Raw genomic sequence first — 22,059 nt, 5'->3', positions numbered from 1 at the left:
TCTCCAGAAAAATCATACATGCATATGGATTAGTTAATTATTTAATTAATTTAAATAATTATTTAATTAATTAGTTAATTGTTTAATTTATAATAAAAATCTTAAAGGAATCTTGTTGAAATCAACTGTCAGGATTGCGAAACAATATAGATAAGTAAATAAGTAAAAAAAAGAGTGCGCGTAAGGTTCACACGCGATTGAAGTAAAACTTATTAGCTACTGTACAAGATGGCATTTAAGTAAAAATAAATACATCATATAACAATTTTTAACAATGTTTTTTAGTAATATGGTAACACTCGTAATGCACACATTTATTATTGTCAACCATTACACACATTTATATAATGATAAATTATAAATTATATATTTATAATAGCATTAAAAATATGTAAAACAATAATGTAATTAAAGTCATACTTCAAATATGACATGATCGGTTTGTCATTGTAATTAGCATTTAGAAATGAACCTTCATTAGAGAAATTAAGTAATTGCTGATTAATAAATTCTATAATATTCGATCACATAGTGGATTATGTTAAACAACGCCTAAACAAACAAATTGTGTTTGAAGAACTTCATGTAATTAAAATTAACATACATTCATTGACTGATGGTATTATTTTCACTTTTTCGCTGGCGATATAATCTTATTCTTTGAACAGCTGTAATATCTGTTTTGCCTAAAAAATATTTACCATTTCAATAACTTCAAAAATTTATAGAAACTACGAATAATATAGAAATTATTACAATGAACTTATGTTTCATACACGGTGCAAATGCTGCATTTGTTTTATTATTTTCATTCTAATTATTTACGGGCAACAGGGTAAAATATTCTTGTGATTCAGGCATTTTTCATTATATCAAGATTTGTACCACGATGTAACTTTAAAATGTTTATTTATCTATGCCCATTGCCTTGTTGATATCGGTACGCAAACAACGTTGATGCCGGTACGCTACAACGACAGATCTCTATTCAAATACGCGATGACCAATCACAATCGACCCGTATAGGAATAACATCATCGAGAGCGAATGACGAATCATTGACACTCGACTATTATCTTATCTTATCGGCCGTAACGCATTTCCGTTGCATTTGTACGGATTTACACTCTGGTTGCCCCTAAAGAAGTTTTACTTAAAAAATGTTTAAAACAAAAGTTATGTAAAACTTAATTATCTAATAACTTTGATAACACATAAATAAAAAAATTAAAATAGACATTCAGATATTTTGAGACAATTCCCCATGGACCAAAATGCGTAATATGCGGGATAAGTGCAATGCGTATTAAGCGAGAATAAAGTACTATAATCTTAACAAAAATTAATAGTTTATAGTTTATTATGGTTAATTAGTAAATTTTATTGTATAACTATTTTAATAGTATAGAAAAAGTACTATAATCTTAACAAAAATTAATAGTTTATAGTTTATTATTGTTAATTAGTAAATTTTATTGTATAACTATTTTAATAGTATAGAATAAAATACTATAATCTTAACAAAAATTAATAGTTTATAGTTTATTATTGTTAATTAGTAAATTTTATTGTATAACTATTTTGTTTTAATACAAAAATATAAAAATATAAAAAATATTTTTTTTATATTTTATAAGGTAAGTTATAGTAATCGCAAAAAAATCGAATTTGAAAATTTTTATATATCTTTACGTTTCAGAGGTTTCTGAACATTTTGGGATACCTAAGAAAAAATGGATGTATGTGTGTGTGTGTGTGTGTGCGGACACAAATTATCGACGACGATTTCAGGAACACGGTTCAACTGATTTTAATTATTCAAAAAACATTCGATTGCTGTTGATAAAAAGACATGCTGATTAGTTTTTGGCATAGGCAGGTCTAGCCATTTCAAAGATACGGGGCAAAAAGTGCCACAAACGGTAACTCAGTTTTTAAGAGAACGGAGCGTCCTATTCTAATAATTCAACAATCATTTTACTTGTATTGACAAGATGAAGAACTGATTAAATTTTCATAAAGGCAGGTCTAGCGGTTTCGGAGATCTAGTGAAAAAATTAAATAAAAATGCCATTTCACGGTCAAAAATGATCATTAGACATATGCACATCAAATTATCAGATATTTTATAGAGATTTTAAAAATAAGTTTAAATTTTGTTTACATTCCTATGGGTTCCGTACTAATATTTATCAGTTAGACGGCGACGCGGCGCTTACGCGCTTCGATATTTCGTCTCTATGCAGTTCAAGCAGTACGATTGCTTTGAAAAAAAAGTTCAGAATTTCTAAAATATTTCAAAATAAATTTTTCTTCAAAAAGTCTTTTTTTTTAAAAAAAAAGTAAATTTTTGTCGAAAATTTATAGTTTCTCAAAACTCTAATTTTTCAGAGTAATTTTTTTTCAAAAATGTTAAACTTAAAAAAAAAAAAAATTTGGTACGGGAAGTTCTAGTGATTTGCCTTAAGGCACGATGCCATGCGTCCCACTAGTTATATTATTAATTTATGCAAAATTTTTGGGGTCATTTTTATCCAGGGGTCAAAATCGATGAATAATTATGATTACTAATAATTCCATAGAAATAAAATCAATAATTTGCATTTAATTAAACGTTGATTAATTATAATTCCGACACGTGCACTTGTAATTAACACTTGATACGGAACTCTTGGAATCGAAGTGAGGTCATTCACATAATACAGAGGATTATTTGAAGTAAAACTTCTTCAGAACACGGTGATATAAATGGACTATATAGAAGGCTGTCTGATTTTGTTAATTTTTTGTGCACTTGTTTAATGATTCTGTTGTAACATTTAAACCATTCGATTGATGTGAATGATGCATTAGACAAAATTGTTCAAAATTAAATTATCTATAACCTTTTCCAATAATAAAAGACTCTACGACAACTTGATATACTTTAAAATTGTAGTCGAATGTATATATTTCAGATGTTTGAAAATCATCACATTGTATCGTCAATTGACTTGTTTGTGCATTTATTTATTAATTCTCTTGTAACTTCTTAAACCATTCGATTAATATGAATGGCGTATTTGAAAAATTTGCACAAAAATAAATAATCCTCAACATTGCTTCCATACAATTTAATTCTACAAGAACTCGGTATACTCGGATTTTAAATTCTTAAAATCGGTTCAGGATTTTTGCGAGAACCAACAAATTAAAAAGAAACGGCTCGACTGATCGTCTCGCGAAACTAATCAACGCGAGTACTATTCGAGCAACATCAAATTGCTTTTAAATTTTTAAAATCGGTTCAGCCGTTTTTGAGAAAACGACGCTTAGGTACGTCACACACATACCTTCTCCAAAATTGCTGTCAAACGGTTCAGAATTACTTAAAACGTCGGGAAAATACAAAATTGGTATGTCGGATTTTCTGGTAAAAACATACTTATCCTTCAGAAAGTGTAATAAATAATTATAAGATTGGTAATGATAATAATAGAAAATACTTAATTCAATAAAAGTATACTTTGTTACGTTTATGCTACGTAATTGTTACACATTTAGTAATTTGGTTACATACTAGTATTAATGATAAAGTTAAATAATTATAATGAAATAACTAGTGGTGTATGGCATCGTGCCTTAAGGCAAATTGCTAGAACTTTTCGAGCCATAATGAAATATTCGAAGAATAAAATTTAGTTTATTTTTTGGGAAATTAAAAAAAATAAAACAAAAAAAATTCTCCAAAAGTTTCGTCAATCGTTTCGTCAACCCAAGTAGAAAGTTTTTGAATCATTCAAATCGGGTGCTTAGTTCTCTCAAAACTCGATTTTTATTTTCTGCACTCTTTGCTCCGTATCTCCGAAACGGCTGGACCTGCCTTTGCCGAAAACTAATCATCACTTCTCCTAATAACAAATTATATTTTTTGCACCATTCAAGTCGAATGCTCCATTCTCTCAAAAACTCGATTTTTATTTTCTGCACTCTTTGCTCCGTATCGCCGAAACGGCTGGACCTGTCTTTGCCAAAAATTAGTCAGCACATCTCCCTATCAATAGAAATCGAATGTTTTTCAAACTATTCAAATAGGTTGATCCGAAAACGTGGACAAAACATTGTATACACACATACACACATCCACTGTTTTTAAGGTATGCCAAAATGTTCAGAAACCGCTAGAACGTAAAAATATGCAAAAATTTTCATTTTCGATTTGTGGTTGATTACAATAACTTACCCTACGGGAAGTTAATACTAATAACATAAATCTCATACGATTCTTACCAATCTGAAGTTTATTGCATTACCATATAAGGCAAGTTGACCAACCTACAAATAATAAAGATCACCGTCAATTCAATAATAGATTTTTATTATTTTATTATTAGGCAATTTGTTTATTGCAATGGAATTAAATTAAAACGAATCCATTTCGTAATCGGATGTCAATTTTTTTTCTTAGTTCCATCGAGAACAATGAGATGTTCTTATAAAATGATGAAGGTCACTGTAACAGTCGAAACGTATTATACGAATTCATAACAATGATGAAACTGTGATGTTATTACTTTCGATTTTTTTAAAAGGTGATAAGATATAGGACGCGGTGGATTTAATCTATAAAATTACTAGGTGTGAGTGGCATCGTGTGTTAAGACAAATTGCTGGAGCTACCCGTACCGTAATTGTAATTTCAATTTTTTTGAAAATAAAAAAAAAAAAAATTAAGTATTATAATTTTTTAACTTCCCGTAGGGTAGTTATAGTAATGGGCCGAAAATCGAAAATGGAAATTTTTGCATTTCTCGACGTTTTGAAGGTTTCTGAACACTTTGGCATTCCTCAGAAAAAATAGATGTGTGTTGGTATGTATGTATGGATACAATTTTCCGTCCACGTTTTCGGGCGCACGGATCAACTGATTTGAATGGTTCAAAAAACATTCGATTTCTATTGATAGGGAAAAGAGCTAGATACGGAGCAAAGAGTGCAGAAAATAGAAATCGAGTTTTTGAGAGAACGGAGCATCCGATTTGAATGATCCAAAAAATATTCAATTCGTAATGATTGGGAGAAGTGGTGATTAGTTTTGCGCGAAGGCAGGTCCAGCCGCTTTGGAGGTTGGAAGAAATAAGCATACGATTTGAATGATTCAAAAAACTTTCTGTTTGTTTTGACAAAATAATTGCCTTTGAAAAAAAAATTTTTTGTTTCAATTTTTTTTTATTGAATTATAACTGGAATATTTTAAGCACTTTCGATTGCAATTTTAAAGTAAACCGATTTGTCCTAGGGCATTTTTTTGTTAGAAGAAATTATAGATAATTTAGTTTTAAACAAATTTGTATAATGCATCATTCATATTAATCGAATGGTTTCAAAGTTACCAGGAATTTTGTAAAAGAATGTACACCGAAAACTAAGACAAAAACAATACTAGGGTTGGACAACCCTTGATAAAAATGTCTGATGACCTGAAACTAAGACAAAAACATTCATTGACTGCACATGAAAAGATATTCTATTACTAAAATGACTATTACGAAAAAGGGGTTTGTGTAAGAAGGGTTAAAATTGAGGGCTGAATGTGTTTTTTAATTACAAATTATAAAAAATTAGAATTAAAGAATTTAGTCCAACGAATTTTAAGTTTTACCAACCCTTACAACTAAGAGGCATGAAATATAATTGTTGTCTAATTCTTAGTCATACTGAACGTGATTATATAATTTCTTAAAAATCGGTCAAGCCGTTTCGGAGGAGTATTGTGACGAACTTCATGACACGAGAATTATATATATAATATATATATATATATATAAATATATATATAACTATTAACAATTAATCATTCGTTAATAATGTTTATAAATACATTTCACTTACAATCTAATTTATTTATAACAATAGTAAATTATTATTATTATTGTTATTGAACAAATTGTATTACACATAAACCTTGTGATGTAATTAGAAAAAAATTAATTATTTCATCTTGAACGACATTAATTTATAGACAGGGAGCTGATGGTAAATATTAAACAGGGACCTAATTGTAAGATATTAAGAATAATTATAATAAGAACAATAAGAATAATAATTAAAGTTGTATTATAGATTATATCGCAGAGTACTATAAACAAAAGGAATAATAAAAATAATAATTAAGATAAATTGGTAATTACAAAACACATATTGCCCACAATTTTAACCCTTTCCACTTGTGATTTGTGAGATTGATATGTATTTTGCCGCCGGAGTGGCGGCATCCGAGTGGAAAGGGTTTAACTTCCTAACACAAATCACTTTTTCTTAATAGTCACTTTAGTAATCGAATAAGTTTTTATATGAAATCAATGAGTGTTTTTGTCTTAGTTTCAATTCAAAGTTTTTTAAGTTAATGAAAAATTCATCAAGGGTTGTTCAACCACTTATTCTTTTTTTTAAAATTTGGGGTCAGTTTTCTTAATTGTTCTGCACCATTGCTTTGAAGAGGTCAAAATTTTCAGAAAAATTCAAAGTATAATAAAAACTTCGAAATATAAAAAAATTCTAATTTTTCAAAAAAATGAAATTTATTCAAAATTTTCATAATTCTGAAAAATCTCATTTTTTCAAAGTTTTCAAAAAATTTGAAAGATTTTAAAGACAAAAATAATTTTCGGTACGAGAAGTTTCAACAATTGGCCTTAAGACACGATACCACGCACCACTAGTTTTTCTTTATTATTAATATACGGCTTTTGCTCCGTAATTCAAAAGTTAATTAAAAATGAAAAGTGCAGTAATAATAGATCAAAATGTACCAAAGTTTAAATGATATCAGTATCACATTGAGGAACATGTATATGTGCCATGCGTTGCAGTGGATAAATCATCAATTTAATTTGTGTTAAAAGCCCTTTCACTTAGATTCTATACACTTTTAAATGAAGAATTAGTTAGTTATTATTTATACTAAACACTTTCTAAAAATGTCTGTTATGCCTACTGACTGTTTGCCGGGTCAGCAAGTATATGTATATATATATATATATATATATATATATGTATATATATATATATGTATATATGTATATATATATATATATATATGTATATATATATATATATATATATATATATATATATATATTATCCCTCAAAAACGGAGTTACCATTTTTGGCACAATTTGCCCCATATCTTCGGAACGGCTAGACCTGCCTTCGCCAAAAACTAATTCACACGTTCCTTATCAATACGAATCGAATGTTTTTTGAATTATTCAAATCGGTTGATCGGTGTTCCCGAAATCGTCGACGAAAATTTGTATCCGCACACACATACACACACGCGCACACACACATACATCCATTTTTTCTAAAGTATGCCAAAATGTTCAGAAACTTCTAAAACGTAAAGATACATAAATATTTTCATTTTCGATTTTTTGCGATTACTATAACTTACCCTACTATCATATTTTGAATAATTAATAATTAAATGATAAATATAAATTATATACAAAACAACATCAAATATTATTTTTTAAATTATTGGCTAATTTAATAAATATTTTTACTTCCCACGCAAAAATAAAAATAATCTACGATAACTTGCAAATTGCAAAAAAATGCAAAAATCTACGCAATAAAAGTCGTTATCATAATTCAAATTGTTTTCAAACTAACTTATAAATTATAAACAATGAATGAATTATTCTAATTTATATAATTTATTTAAACAATTAATAATTATATGTTAATTTCAATTCTCACGACGAGTTGAAGATCGCAAGTGAGGTTATGTAACACGAGTTCAAGTTCAGATAAATGAACGATGTGGAATCTCATGACTTATACCAGATGTAACTAGTTAAGTTTTATTTTAAATTAAAAATTTAAACAAAAAAGCCAAAACTTGTTGCATCTAGTCTACCAGTTTTCTTGTCTTCCAGTCTACATGTCTCTATTTGTCTACCTCTCTACCTATTCACCAGTTTACCTGGCAACCAATTTACCAGTCAACCAACTTACCAGTCCATAAATTTACCAGTCCACCAGTGTACCAATTTAATTATCTAGTTCCCATACAACTTGCCAATAAGCAATAAAAAACAATACTATGGCCCAGATTTTTTTATTATCTTTCATATGCAATTCCAACAAATCATTCCTATCATAACAAGGCCGCCTGTAAGGCTCAACCGATGTCTGGTTTCTGCATATGTTTTCCTCTGTCTCCTATTATTATGGCCCAATTTTATTTTGTTTTATTTCATATGCAATTCCAACAAATCATCCCTGTCATAATATGGCCGCCTGTAAGGCCCAGCAGATGTCTGCCTATGATTCCCTCTGTCCCCGTGCCTCAAATGGGGCACCACAGGCCGATTGTAGTCTTGGCGCTTACAACAAGGCTTCACAATTGACCTGTGGTACGCCACTTTGTTGGTGAGGTTCTTTTTAACAGCAGATTTGTCGTAAGGTCTTTTGAGCTGTGGCGGATTTTTCCAGTAACGCATAGAGCCCCTCAAACTGGCACCAGGAGGCTGCCGGCTAAGGTAGTTGGTTTTGGGATCGGATTTGGGTTTGCAGCAAGGTACCGAAGTTGAAGAGATAGCTTGGCATGAAGCCTCTGACATGTCTGGTGGATCATGTTTTTTGTGGGAGGTTTTGCATGTGTGTTTGCAGCTAGGAGTATCTTGGTCGCAGTTGCTATAAACAAAGTAGCCTGTAGGTTTCCTCAGGACTGTCCCGAAGTTCGTGCAGTATCCATCATAAGGAACGTAAGACGTTTGAGCAAAATTTGTGCCTCTGTTCGTATAAACGCTGCTGAAATTTTGGTTGAGGCCCCCGCCAAAATTATAGGCGTAGTATTGTCTATAAGGCGTATTCCATGAGGGCATCATAGGATAAATGATCGGTTGTTTCAGTTCCCACGATCTATTATAATTATTCTTAAACTCATCACTTTTCAACGGTTCCACAACATTCATTAAGCGTTCCTTGTTAATGCAAGTTTCAAAAGAAGGTTCATACTGGGTTCCAAATTCTCTGATTTGTCCACCTCCACTACATCCAGGATACGAACGCAATCTTGAAGAATCCACGCGCCAAATAGGACTACTTTGAGCCCCTTGCGCGCGATCCGTGTACTTCTTTCTGTGCCCTGAGTATCTCATAGGCTTATTATACCAGCTTGAGTAGTTTTTAGGCTTTCCTTTTAATTTATCTCCACTGATTTTTTTTAAAACAACTATATTGTACTTATTTCCATCATCATGAGGTTTTGGAGACTGTTTCTTAGGCGACCAGTCTGTCCTTTGGGTCAATTTCTTAATTTTATCAGAAACATCCTGCAAAGCTTTCAAAGTAGCTGCATGTCCCTCTTTTAAATCAGTATCAGATACTTGATCAGCCCAATCAGTACCGCCACTTAAATTCCTCCTTAAACTCCTCTTGCACTTTGGCACGGCAGTTTTAGATGGTTCCAAATAATTGGAAATAATCTTACACGTATCACTAACAGGATTGGTGTCTTGATTTTTCTTTTTATCATACCAAGGTTCAATTTTGGCTTGAGATTTTGTTGAGCTGCAAGTTTGGAGATCAGTCATGATTGCAGAATGTGTATTGGTCGTCTCTTGGTTTTCGAATTTTGTTTCTGCACCTTGACGAAAAGGGTTAATATTACTGTTGGGTGTTGAATTATTACAAATATTGACGTCTACGCCGTTATTGTTATACATAAAATGCATTTCACTCTGTAACTGAGTTGCTGTTTTGCTTGGCGGAAAGTGAACATCACACTTTTTTCTCGTTTGATGGAAGTCTGAATGTCTAAAGGTTTTGCTGGTTTGTGGTTGGTCCAAACCAGAATAGTCTATATCGTTGTGCATTTGGTTACATGTTGAAGATCTAGGTTGTGACGTGTTATTGGTCTTCGATGGAAGGTGTTCGCAACCGTACTTATTACGAGGAAGCTCGCTCGAATACTTCTTGTACCTAAGACAAAATAAGTAGTAAAGTGAGCATAATCTATTAGAATACCAGGATACCTACCAATTCTCTTTGATCAAATTCGCACACCCATCACATGCTGAAGTTTTTCTATCAAATTCATCTTGGATGCAATGCACCTTTCTTTGATAAATCCCACCATGCATCTGTTTACCATGAGGACAATACTCCTCATTTCCCTCGTTAATTACACCCAAACGATTAATACTAGCAGGACCATCTAGATCTCTTCTGACCACATCCGAATCAAAATAATTTCCATTACCACGACGACACGTGTCAACATAATTGGCATCATGGATGCAGGTGTCATGGTTCTTAAAAGACACTCGTTTAGAAGACCTTGGTCTCTTGCGGTGATTGCAACATTTATGATTTTTGGCGAAATCTTCTTCAATATTTCGCTGCATGTCGGCGCTTAGTTGGGACACTCTGGAGGAATTAGAAATGGTGTCCTGGTTGGGCTGGAGAGTTGAAAAGTTGTGTCTGTCCATGATTGAGTCTGGGTAAATATCTGGATATTTGCGTAAGGGATCGAGCATTAGATCCACAGGCATGGGCATGGGTTGTGGGATTTGATTAGGGTTGCGGTAATGATGATGATTCTGCATAATTTTCGATACTTTGCGTAATGTTCATAAAAATAGATACGATTTCTCTAGGGGTTCCGTTTTACACTTTTTATAAATTTTTCCCTTTTACTATTTTTATAGTTTTTTATTTAATCATCGTATTTTTTCACATCACGCATAACCTATAAACACGACAAAAAATTATAATGGCTGCCTGTTTGGACAGTTACGTTGCAATGACGAAACATTAACGTTAACGTAACATATAAATAATGTTACAACGGTGAAACATTGTTCTCAACACGATTTTGATTGGTTTATATCGTGTATAGTTACAAATAAGAAACATTTAATTCACATCATTGCGTAACATTGTTTTTAAGGAATTTAGAAAAAGTAAAACATAACTCTGTGCTTCACTTTTAACAATTTAATAAAAACGTTGTTGACGTTTAAAAACGTTAAAAAAATCTAATAATTATTATTACTATATATGCTACTATTAGTAAACAAATTATTCATTCACAAAACTCACTTCTTCTGGACCATAATTTATTATTAATCATTTTTTCATACTTAAATTAATTTTGAATTTTTTAGTACATTTTTAATTTATTCATAAAAACTGTCAGATCGTCATCATTCAACTATTTTTATACCCATTTGGATGAAACAAGTTTTGATTAAAAATAAAATAATAACTAGTGGTGTATGGCATCGTGCCTCAAGGCAAATTGCTGGAACTTCCAGTACCGTAACGAAGTGTTCGAGAAATACTGAATGTTTTCAAATAGATTATTATAAATATTGTAACCATATCTAATATTTATAAGAATTATATAAACTGAATTGCAAAGTTGAAATTATTTGTTTAAAGTATATTAGTCAGAATTAAAAATAAAATTTTATTATATAGTTTAAAGTTATTATAGTCAGAATTAAAAATAAAATCTGAATCATTTTTGATATACAAAAAATTTTTTTCTTGAAAAAAAAAAGTTGAAACAAAATTTTTTTTCCAAAGTCAATAATTTTGTTAAGACAAGCAGAAAGTTCTTTGAATCATTTAAATCAAACGTTTAGTACCCTCAAAAACTGCCATTTTTCACATATTTAGCTCCGTAACTTTGAAATCGCTGAACCTGCCTTTGCCAAAAACTAATAAACACTTCTCCCAATCATTACTAATTGAATGTTTTTTAGATCATTCAAATCGGATACTTCGTTCTCTCAAAAAGACGATTTCTATTTTCTGCACTGTTTGCTCCGTATCTCCGAAACGACCCGACCTGCCTTTGCCAAAAACTAATCAGCCCTTCTCCCTATCAATAGGAATCGAATGTTTTTTGAACCATTCAAATCCGTTGATCCGTGCGCCCGAAAACGTGACTGGAAATTTGTATCCATACATACATACACACACACATCCATTTTTTCTGAGGTATGCTAAATGTTCAGAAACCTTCAAAACGTCGAGAAATGTAAAAATTTTCAATTTCGATTTTCGGCCCATTACAATAGCTTACCCTACGGGAAGTTAATAATAATAAAGATATTTATATTTAAATTTAATATTCTAACGAAGTTGTAGAAGATAGAGATTGAAGAGATATTAACCCTTTTCACTCGCGAGTTGCGAAATTCATATGAATTTTGCCGCAAGAGCGGCAGCATCCGAGTAGAAAAGGTTAAAGATATTTAAATATAAGGCTTATAAATGTAGAATGAAATAGATATAAAATATATATGAAAATTGTTTCATAATTTCTTTTACCTGGCATCCCTGCCTGACTGAGATATGAAAATAATATGACAATAAAAAAAAGTAATCAGGTGAAAATTAAGGGCTGCATGTGCTCTTTAGCTACAAAATATAAAAAAATTAAAGAAAAGCCTTAAAGGCTACTACTTAAGGCTATGAAAAATAATTGTAGTTGGAGTTTATAAAGATCAGTTAAGCTGCAAGGAAGTATTAGTTTCGAAGGAGTATTGTCACAAACATCATGACACGAAATTTTTTATTATATATATATATATATATATATATATATATATATAATAAATGTTAATTTTATAGAACTGACCTTGTGTATGAAGAAGATCAGTTTATATGATTCATAATAAAATGGAATTGGTACAGAACTTAAAGAACCGGTTCTAGTCTGAAAGATCGTGAGAAAATCGTTGAATAGAAAATTATTTGTAATTTATTTAAATAAATCGATATATATATATATATATATTATGTAATTACATTATGATCTTGAAAAGTACATTAATCAAAGCCACCTACACAATAAAGAAATGCTACTGGCAAACAAATTGAATCACAATTTGATGAAAAAATGGACCTGTAGTGATAAACTCATTTTTTTTAAAAAAAAAAAGAACTTCACTGACAAGCAAAATCTATTTAAATTAGAAAAATAAACTCTGCGTACTATATACTACGTACTAATTTGCCTTAAGGCACGATGCCATGTACCACTAGTTTAACTTTTTTGTCTGGATCACCGAAACCTAGGACAGCATTTTCAAAACTTCAAATAAATCTTCATTACATAAATACAAATAAAATATTTTTTGAATCTTTAAATATGACACTCAGAATGTGAATATAAATTTTGCTTCATATCTTTGGAACGGCTAGACCTGCCTTTGCCTAATACTCTAATACTAACCAGCACATCTTCCTATCAGTAGAAATCGCGAAAATTGTAGACAAAAATTTTTATCCGAAAAAAGAAAAATAAATTGTATATACTACAAACACATACATAATTTTTTTGTGAAGAATCCCAAAATATTCAAGAGATTTTAAAACGTAAATGTTCATTTTCAATTTTTTTGCGTAGTTGAAAATAGAACAAATAATAATTACCGATATCTATAAATATGTATGCGTCTTTATTAATCTCTATTCTTCTCTATCTATTTCTATTTATTTCTATCCGTCTCTGCTCTTCTCTATCCGTCTCTATCTTTCTCTATCTATTTCTATTTATTTATATCCGTTTCTGCTCTTCTCTATCCGTCTCTATCCTTCTCTTCCTATTTCTATTTATTTCTATCCGTCTCTGCCCTTTTTGTATCCTTCTCTATTTATTGCTATTTCACTCTACCCGTCTCTGCCCTTCTCTATCTGTCTCTATCCTTTTCTATCTATTTCTATATTCTTCTCTATCCGTCTCTATCCTTGTCTATCCGTCTCTATCCAGTTTCGATAAATCTCAACATGATCTCAACGTCGGTGTGACCCATGTGTGACCTAAAGGCACTCGCTGACCTTTGATACGAGTCAATCTTCATTCTTCGCGATTCAAACGTTCACCGCAGCCGTCGCTGCGGGCGTGGGTGGTCATCGGAAAAGCAGGGACGTACTTAGATTTAAAAAAAGAGCGTAAGGTTCACACGCGATTGAAGTAAAACTTATTTGCTATTGTACAAGATGGCATTTAAATAAAAGTAAATACATCATATAAAAATTTTGAATAATGTTTATCAGTAATATGGTAACACTCGTAATGCACACATTTATTAGTGTCAACCTTTATACACATTTATATAATGATAAATTATAAATTGTATATTTATAATAGCAATAAAAATATGTATAATATTTAAAAACAATAATGTAATTAAAGTCATACTTCATCAAATATGATATGATCGGTTTGTCATTGTAATTAGCATTTAAAAATGAACCTTTATTAGAGAAATGAAGTAATTGCTGATTAATAAATTCTATAATATTCATTCACACAATGGATTATGTTAAACAACACCTAAACAAATATTATTTTCGCAACTTCACTCATAATGTAATTGTGTTTGAAGAACTTCACGTAATTACAATTAGCATACATTCATTGACTGCTTGTATTTTTTTACTTTTTCTCTATATAATAATCTCATTCTTTGACGGCTGTAATATTTAAAGTATTTTCCATTTCAATAACTTCAAAGATTTATAGAAACTACGAATAATATAGAAATAATTTCTAATCAATATACTTACGTTTAATACACGGCCCAAAAGTTTCATTTGTTTTATTATTTTCAGGGAACTACGTAAAATATTCTTCTAATTCAGGCATTTTTCATTAAATCAAGATTTGTACTTGTAACTTCAAAATGTTTATCTATGCCGATTTCCTTGTTGATATCGGTACGCATACAACGTTGACGCCGGTAAGCATACAACGACAAATCTCTATTCACATACACGACGTCTAATCACAATCGACTCGTATGGAGATGATTTAATCGACTCGGCCGTAACGCACTTCCGTTGCATTTGTACGAATTTACACCCTAGTAGCGATTAAAGAAGTTTTACTTCAAAAACTACTAGTGTACTAGTAACAGTAATAACTAGTGTACTAGTTATTATTATTATTGTATAGTTTATTGTGTTGATGTTATAAGAATCAAAAATCTTATAAGAAAAATATAGTAGATAAAACAGAAAATTGATATCACTGCTAAAATATTTGTTTAGTTATGACTTTTGTATAAATAAATGATGGATTTTTTAACAAATTACTGCACCTAGTGCATTGTATTAGATTAAGTCCATATGGTTTGAGTATAAATCGGTTTTGATTCAAATTTTTGTACAATCATAACCTTAAAATTTCAAAAAAACAACTCGTTTTAAACTGAATATAAATACGATTAACTATAAAAATAACAGAATAAAATAAAAGTATTGTACTGAAAAAATTTATTTCTTAATCATCAATTGCCTAAAGCGCTTCAATTGCCTGATGTAGCCTTCAATTCAATTTATAATTTATAAAGATTAAATTGTATTATTTTAATTATCTATAAATTTTGTATTTTTATAATCATCTGTCTGAATTAAGAGTTCACTAAAATATTCCCTTAAAACTGTCATAAAATATTTTTATTTGAGGTTATGCATGAAACCATATCTGAAATTCTTCTCTTGTCCTTCCATTGTCAACACTGCCTTCATCCCAATGCTCCAACAGTATTTCCTTTTGAATAAAAAATTTAAATAAATCTATAAAATTTAGAATTTCTTCATCATCCTCTTTTTTCCCTCTCCAGCTTTGCACTTTTCTCCATTATCATCAATCCAGGATATTCAGAAAATTCCTTTACAGATTTAGGAAAATTCCTCACAAATTTCAGAAATTTCCTGACAGATTCGAGAAATTTTCTCACAGATTCTGTTGGGAGCACAGCTGGAGGACCCTTGGCATCCTGGGGCTCCTTGGGTCGCTTCTGTTGCTGTTTCTGGAGCGGTTGTCGAACAACACTGTGTTTTGTAGAAATTTATGCCCTAGTAGGTAAAATTGAATCAGTTTTAGAAGGAAAATTATAATTATAAACATTTTTTCCTTCAATTTTTTAGCACTAATTGGTTAGATTAGGTTTTCTATATAATATACAATTTGCAACATATAGGGGGAAGTCCCGTAACGCCGGACGGCACCAAAAACCGGACACTCTATTTAAAACGTATTATTTAAGCGAGTATAAATCATTTCAAAATATAAGTGAAAAGGGCATGGGGGTGACACAGGTACAGGATCACGCATCAGCAACCCTTTGCTGCTTTAGGCGCAAAATCACGGCGTCACCTAAATATCAATGGGAGTAATTCTAGCATATTTATGCATTTACATTTGAGTGGTATGCAAAGATAAAAGTTGTACTTGATTGTCATCCGTAAAATGGTAGAATATTATTAGATCTTTTAACCAATTTTAGTAAGTGCCACCAAATGAACGAAAATGTCTGTCCCTTAGCACCGGACACTAAGTCGTCCCTTAGTGCCGGACAGTAAACATATTGATATTGCTTGTGAGAATTTACGTAATTTGTCCCAATTATTTAATTTTGTTCTGTATGAGTGCTAACGGTCACTACATACCTCCATTCTTCGTATTTCCTAGCCAAAAGAATGAAAATCTTATGATGAATGCTCCAGCTGAGAGCATCGGTGTGGCCAGGTCAAAAGGGTAGATAAATAGTGATTTTTTTGCAATATCTAAGAATATTCGTCAAAGACAGGTGCAGACATTCCAGAGTGTGGAGATGGCTACATATGTGATCAATGCAGGTTATTTTGAAATGTCCGGTACTAGGAGCCACTGTTTCAAATCATATTTTTTTATACCAAAGTTGAATTGATAGTATTAATTATTTTTTAGCAAAGATTGCGGTTTTGTTAATTTAGTTTGATTTCTAACTTTGTTATCTAACATAAATCATAATTTAATAAACATTTCGTAAAATATTTTTTGATTTATTTATAAATAACCTTAGGTGTCTGCCACTAAGGGACTTCCCCGTAGTTGTCCTTGGAAAAAAATTCTTTTCATATTTGAACTACAAATGGGCAATGTATGAGAATTATTTATTGTGAGAATACGTGAGAACAGGACCACTTTCGTCAAAATAATTTATTTTTTTGCAAACAAAAACCTTATTCCTACATATTTACACTTTTTTGCTTTGAATCTGTACAACACTCGAATCCGCTCGGACGAGGACAAAATGTTTTATCAGATTTAGACCAGTTGTCGAGGCAGAATTCGTCTGCGCCGTCGTAGTCACAAAGAAAAATGCATGTCACGTGTCTGCTCCATAGGACTTGGTTTCCGGCATTCTGATAGGCGAGCATCACTCTTAATTTTCTTAATTTGCTGGAAACTTGCATTTCTAAAGGCATTGTTAGGTTGTGCTTCTTCCCAAACAGCATAGTTGTCTAAGCCGTTGTGCAACTGGTTGCATGTAAAGCATCTCGGTTGCTCTATGGTATCGGTTTTAGATATACAACAGCGAGGACTCTTGCGTGAAAACTTCTTCTGCCTAAAACAAAATAAGATGGATGTAGCAGGATATGCTTGGTATATATACAACACCAAATTACCTACCAATTCCCTTTACCAAAACCTGCACATCCACCATAATCTGAAGTTGGTCTTGCATACTCATCCTGGTTGCAATTCATCTTTCTTGGACGAACGCCACCATACATCGGTCGGCCATGGGGACAAAAATGATTTTCCTCGTTAATTGCACCCAAATGATTACAACCAGAAGCACCATCTAAATCATGTCGAAAATAATTGGTATTTCGTGCGCATGTGTCATGTTTGTTCTCGAAAGACACATGTCTAGGAGTCGGCATCGGCTTCTGGCAGCAATTCCAGGAGCAATTGTTGTTGGCGAAGTTTTGTTCGAAGTTGTGTTGCATGTCGTCTCTAATTTGGGAAACTCTTGAGCAATCCGAGATTGTATCCTGGTTTTGTCGGAGATTTGAAAAATTGCGTCTTTCTTGAATTGGGTCTGAGCAGATGTCTGGATATTTGCATGGATAATCGGGCATGGGTGGTGGGATTTGATTAAGATTGCAGATACGATGACAATTCTGCATTTTTTTTATTTTTTACGTATTATTCATGCAAGAAATCAGTACATCTAATTTCTTGCAAAATTTTAAATTAATATCTCAAGGTTTCCTTAGATTTTTAATCGTCCTTTAATTTTTTACTATTTTTATAGTTTATTTAATCATCTTATTTTTTCTGTCGTTTCATACATAACCTAAAAACACAACAAAACAATAAAATGGCTGCCTGTTCGTATAGTTACGTTACAATGGCGGAACATTAAGGTCAATGTTACACATAAAAAATGTTACGTTGATGCAACATTAACTCAACATTGTTCTTAACACAATTTTGATTGGTTTAGGTCATGTATAGTCACAAATAAGAAACAATTAAGTCACATCGTTACGTAACATTGTTTTCAAGTGATTTAAAAAAGCAAAACATAACTCTCTCGATGAAGAAATGGAACTCAACTAAATTTATTTAATATTACATCATATCATATTATATTTAATATTACTTCATTAAATTAATGTGTTTATTAAAAACATATTTGGCATTTGGCAAAAAAAATCCGTTTAAAAAAACATCAAATTTTTAACATTTAATTATTATTACTAAATATATTACTATTAATAAATAAATTATTCATCTACAAACCTCAATTTTTCTAATCCGCAAATCATTATAAATCGATGCTTTTAACTATTAATTAATTCAGAATTTTTCAGTACATTTTTTCATTTTTTTATAGAAAATTGACAAATAGTCGTCAGTCAATTATTTTTATAACCCCATTTGGACGGAAAAACTTTTGTTTGAAAAAAAAATAATAAACTAATGGTGTATGACATCGTGCCTTGAGACAACTTTCCGGAACTTTCCGTACCGAATTAAAATCTAGTAGATCTGAATTATTTTCGATATTCAGAAAAAAGTGTTGGAAATTAAAAAAAAATTAATATTTTTCTTTTCTTTTCCCAAAAACAATCGTTTCGTCAACCCAAGCAGAATGTTTTTTGAATCATTCAAATCGAATGCTTAGTTTACTCAAAAACTGCCATTTTTTTGCATAGTTTGCTTCGTATCTCCGAAACGGCTAGACCTGTCTTTGCAAAAAACTAATCACCAATCAAACTTCTCCCAATAATTACAAATTTAAAGTTTTTTAGATCATTCAAATCGGATACTCCGTTCTCTCAAAAATTTGATATTTATTTTCTGCACTCTTTGCTCTGTAACGGCTGGACCTGTCTTCGCCAAAAAACGAATCAGCACATCTCCTTATCAATAGAAATCGAATGTTTTTGAACCATCAAATCGGTTGATCCGCGCGCTTGAAAACGTGGACGAAAAATTTTATCCACACATTCATACACACACACACCCATCCATTTTTTCTGAGGTATGCCAGAATGTTCAGAAACCTCTGAAACGTAAAGATATACAAAAAATTACATTTTCGACTAACTCGTATAGCCAGAATGTGCAAAACATTCTGCAAAAATGCTTTAGAGCTAAGTAATAATCAAAAATGATTATTTTATATCATGTATATAATTTTTTGAAACAATTTTATATTTTTTACGATTATAAAAATTCAAAAAAGTTAAAATTTTGCTTTTACAGTTTGAGCCACTCTAATCAGAATATATGCCGAAGCATCTGTACGTTCCGTGGTGTCTCGTATGTAGCTACTGATTACAGTTGACGTCCACACTTCATAAAATAAATTTTTAGAACCAGAAATAGATTAAATGAAATGTGTTGAAGATATTAATTTAATTTAAATAATTACTGGTATTTTAAGCATGTTTAAAAGACATCAATTGGAAATTGCAGTGATTAATTTTTACTGAAAGCAAATAAACAGTGGAATATTTTATCTAAATAGCTGAATTGCAATTGTTATTAATTATTTATGTATATCTATCGGGAAGTTAATGCAACTACTTACTTACTACTTACAACTAGTTATTTTTTTAAATTGCAAAAATTATTTTGAAACTTTTAATGTTGGTACGCGTCGGCGCCATGTTGAACAGTTCTGACCAAAGATAATAATTTTGCCCGCCAAATTTTGTCCATTGATATCTGTTTTAAAAGCTGTTGATGTTTATTATTAAAAATATTGATTTAATATTAATAAATATATATTGCACAATAAATAAACGCAATACATTCAGCAGTTTTTCAGAACTTTTTTTATCAATTATTAAATAGTTATAAAAAGCGCGCCAAATGGTGTGAATTTTGCTGAAGTGATTATGGTTGCAATGGTGGAAACAAAAAAGTTATGAAAAGAAGAGTAACTACGTAGTGTTTGTAGATTAAATGAATATGTAAAGAATTATAAGATATTATTTGTATTTTTTGTTAAAAGGTTTGTGGAAAGTGCTATTACATTAAAGTGAACTAAAAAAAAGTCAGTGAAGGAAAAATCTAAACAAACAGTTAATTGTTTGTACTGATTCTTGTAGAGGTGGCAAGATTATAATAAATCCTGATTTATAAAACTATCCCTACATCTTACAAGGAGCCTTCTAGAAAAGTATCAAATTGTTTCTATTATATATAAAAGTCAGTATATAAAATAGACTTAAAAAACCAAAGTTGAAAATATATCGATGAGCCATTGGATGTTATAAATCATTCTGTAAAGCAAGAATTTGATATTTTACCTAAAGTTAAACCAGAATCTTGTCAACAGTAGCTGTGTCTTACAAGGAGAATCTTAAAAAGGTATAAACTCGATTTTATTATCTAGAAGTCATCTGAAATACATCTGAAGAACCAAAGTTATTGTCGAATGAGATAGAATATATCGATGAGCCATTAGATGTTATAAATCGTTCTATAAAGCAAAAATTTGGTATCTCAGCTAACATTAAATCATAATCTTATCTAGAGTAGCTGTGTCTTACAAGGAGCACCTTAAAAAGGTATAAAGTCGATTCTATTATATAAAATACATCTGAAGAACCTCCGAAGTTGTTATCGAATGATATAGAATATATTGATTAGCCATTGGATGTTACAAATCATTCTATAAAGCAAGAATTTGATATTTCAGCTGATGTTAAACCAGAATTTTGTCTAGAGTAGCTGTGTCTTACCAGGAGCACCTTAAAAAGGTATAAAGTTGATATTATTATATAGAAGTCTGTATATAAAATACATTTGAAGAACCTCTGAAATAGTTATTGAATGATATAGAATATATCAATGAGCCATTAGATGTTATAAATCATTCTGTAAAGCAAGAATTTATTATTTCAGCTGATGTTAAACCAGAATCTTGTCCAGATTAGCTGTGTCTTACAAGGAGCACTTTAAAAAGGTATAAAATCAATTCTATTATATGAAATAAAATACATCTGAAGAACCAAAGTTGTTATCGAATGATATAGAATATATCGATAAGCCATTAGATGTTATAAATCATTCTATAAAGCAAAAATTTGGTATTTCAGCTAACATTAAACCAGAATCTTGACTGGATTATCTGTGTCTTACAAGAAGCATCTTAAAAAGGTATAAAGTCGATTTTATTTTATAGAAGTCTGTATATAAAATACATCTAAAGTTGCTATTGAATTATGTAGAATATATCGATAAGCCATTAGGTATTATAAATCATTCTATGAATTTGATATTTCAGCTGATTCTAAACTAGAATCTTATCTAGAGTAGCTGTTTCTTACAAGGAGCACCTTAAAAAGGTATAAAGATAATTTTATTATAAAGAAGTCAGTATTTAAAATACATTTGAAGAACCTCTGAAATTGTAATTGAATGATATAGAATATATTGATGAGCCATTAGATGTTCTAAATCATTCTATAAAGCAAGATTTTGGTATTTCAGCTAACTTCAAACCAGAATCTTGTCTAGAGTAGCTGTGTCTTACAAGGAGCACCTTAAAAGGTGTAAAATCAATTCTATTATATGAAATAAAATACATCTGAAGAACCAAAGTTGTTATCTAATGATATAGAATATATCGATAAGCCATTAGATGTTATAAATTATTCTATAAAGCAAAAATTTGGTATTTCAGCTAACAGAAACCAGAATCTTGTCTAGAGTAGCTGTGTCTTACAAGGAGCACCTTAAAAAAGTTTAAA

The sequence above is a fragment of the Ctenocephalides felis genome, unplaced genomic scaffold (assembly GCF_003426905.1).
Source record: "Ctenocephalides felis isolate EL2017-DRISC unplaced genomic scaffold, ASM342690v1 CF-g0.4_SCAFFOLD_00845, whole genome shotgun sequence".
Lineage (NCBI taxonomy): Eukaryota > Metazoa > Arthropoda > Insecta > Siphonaptera > Pulicidae > Ctenocephalides > Ctenocephalides felis.
The sequence above is the reverse complement of the archived record's forward strand: the minus strand, read 5'-3'. Positions refer to the sequence as shown.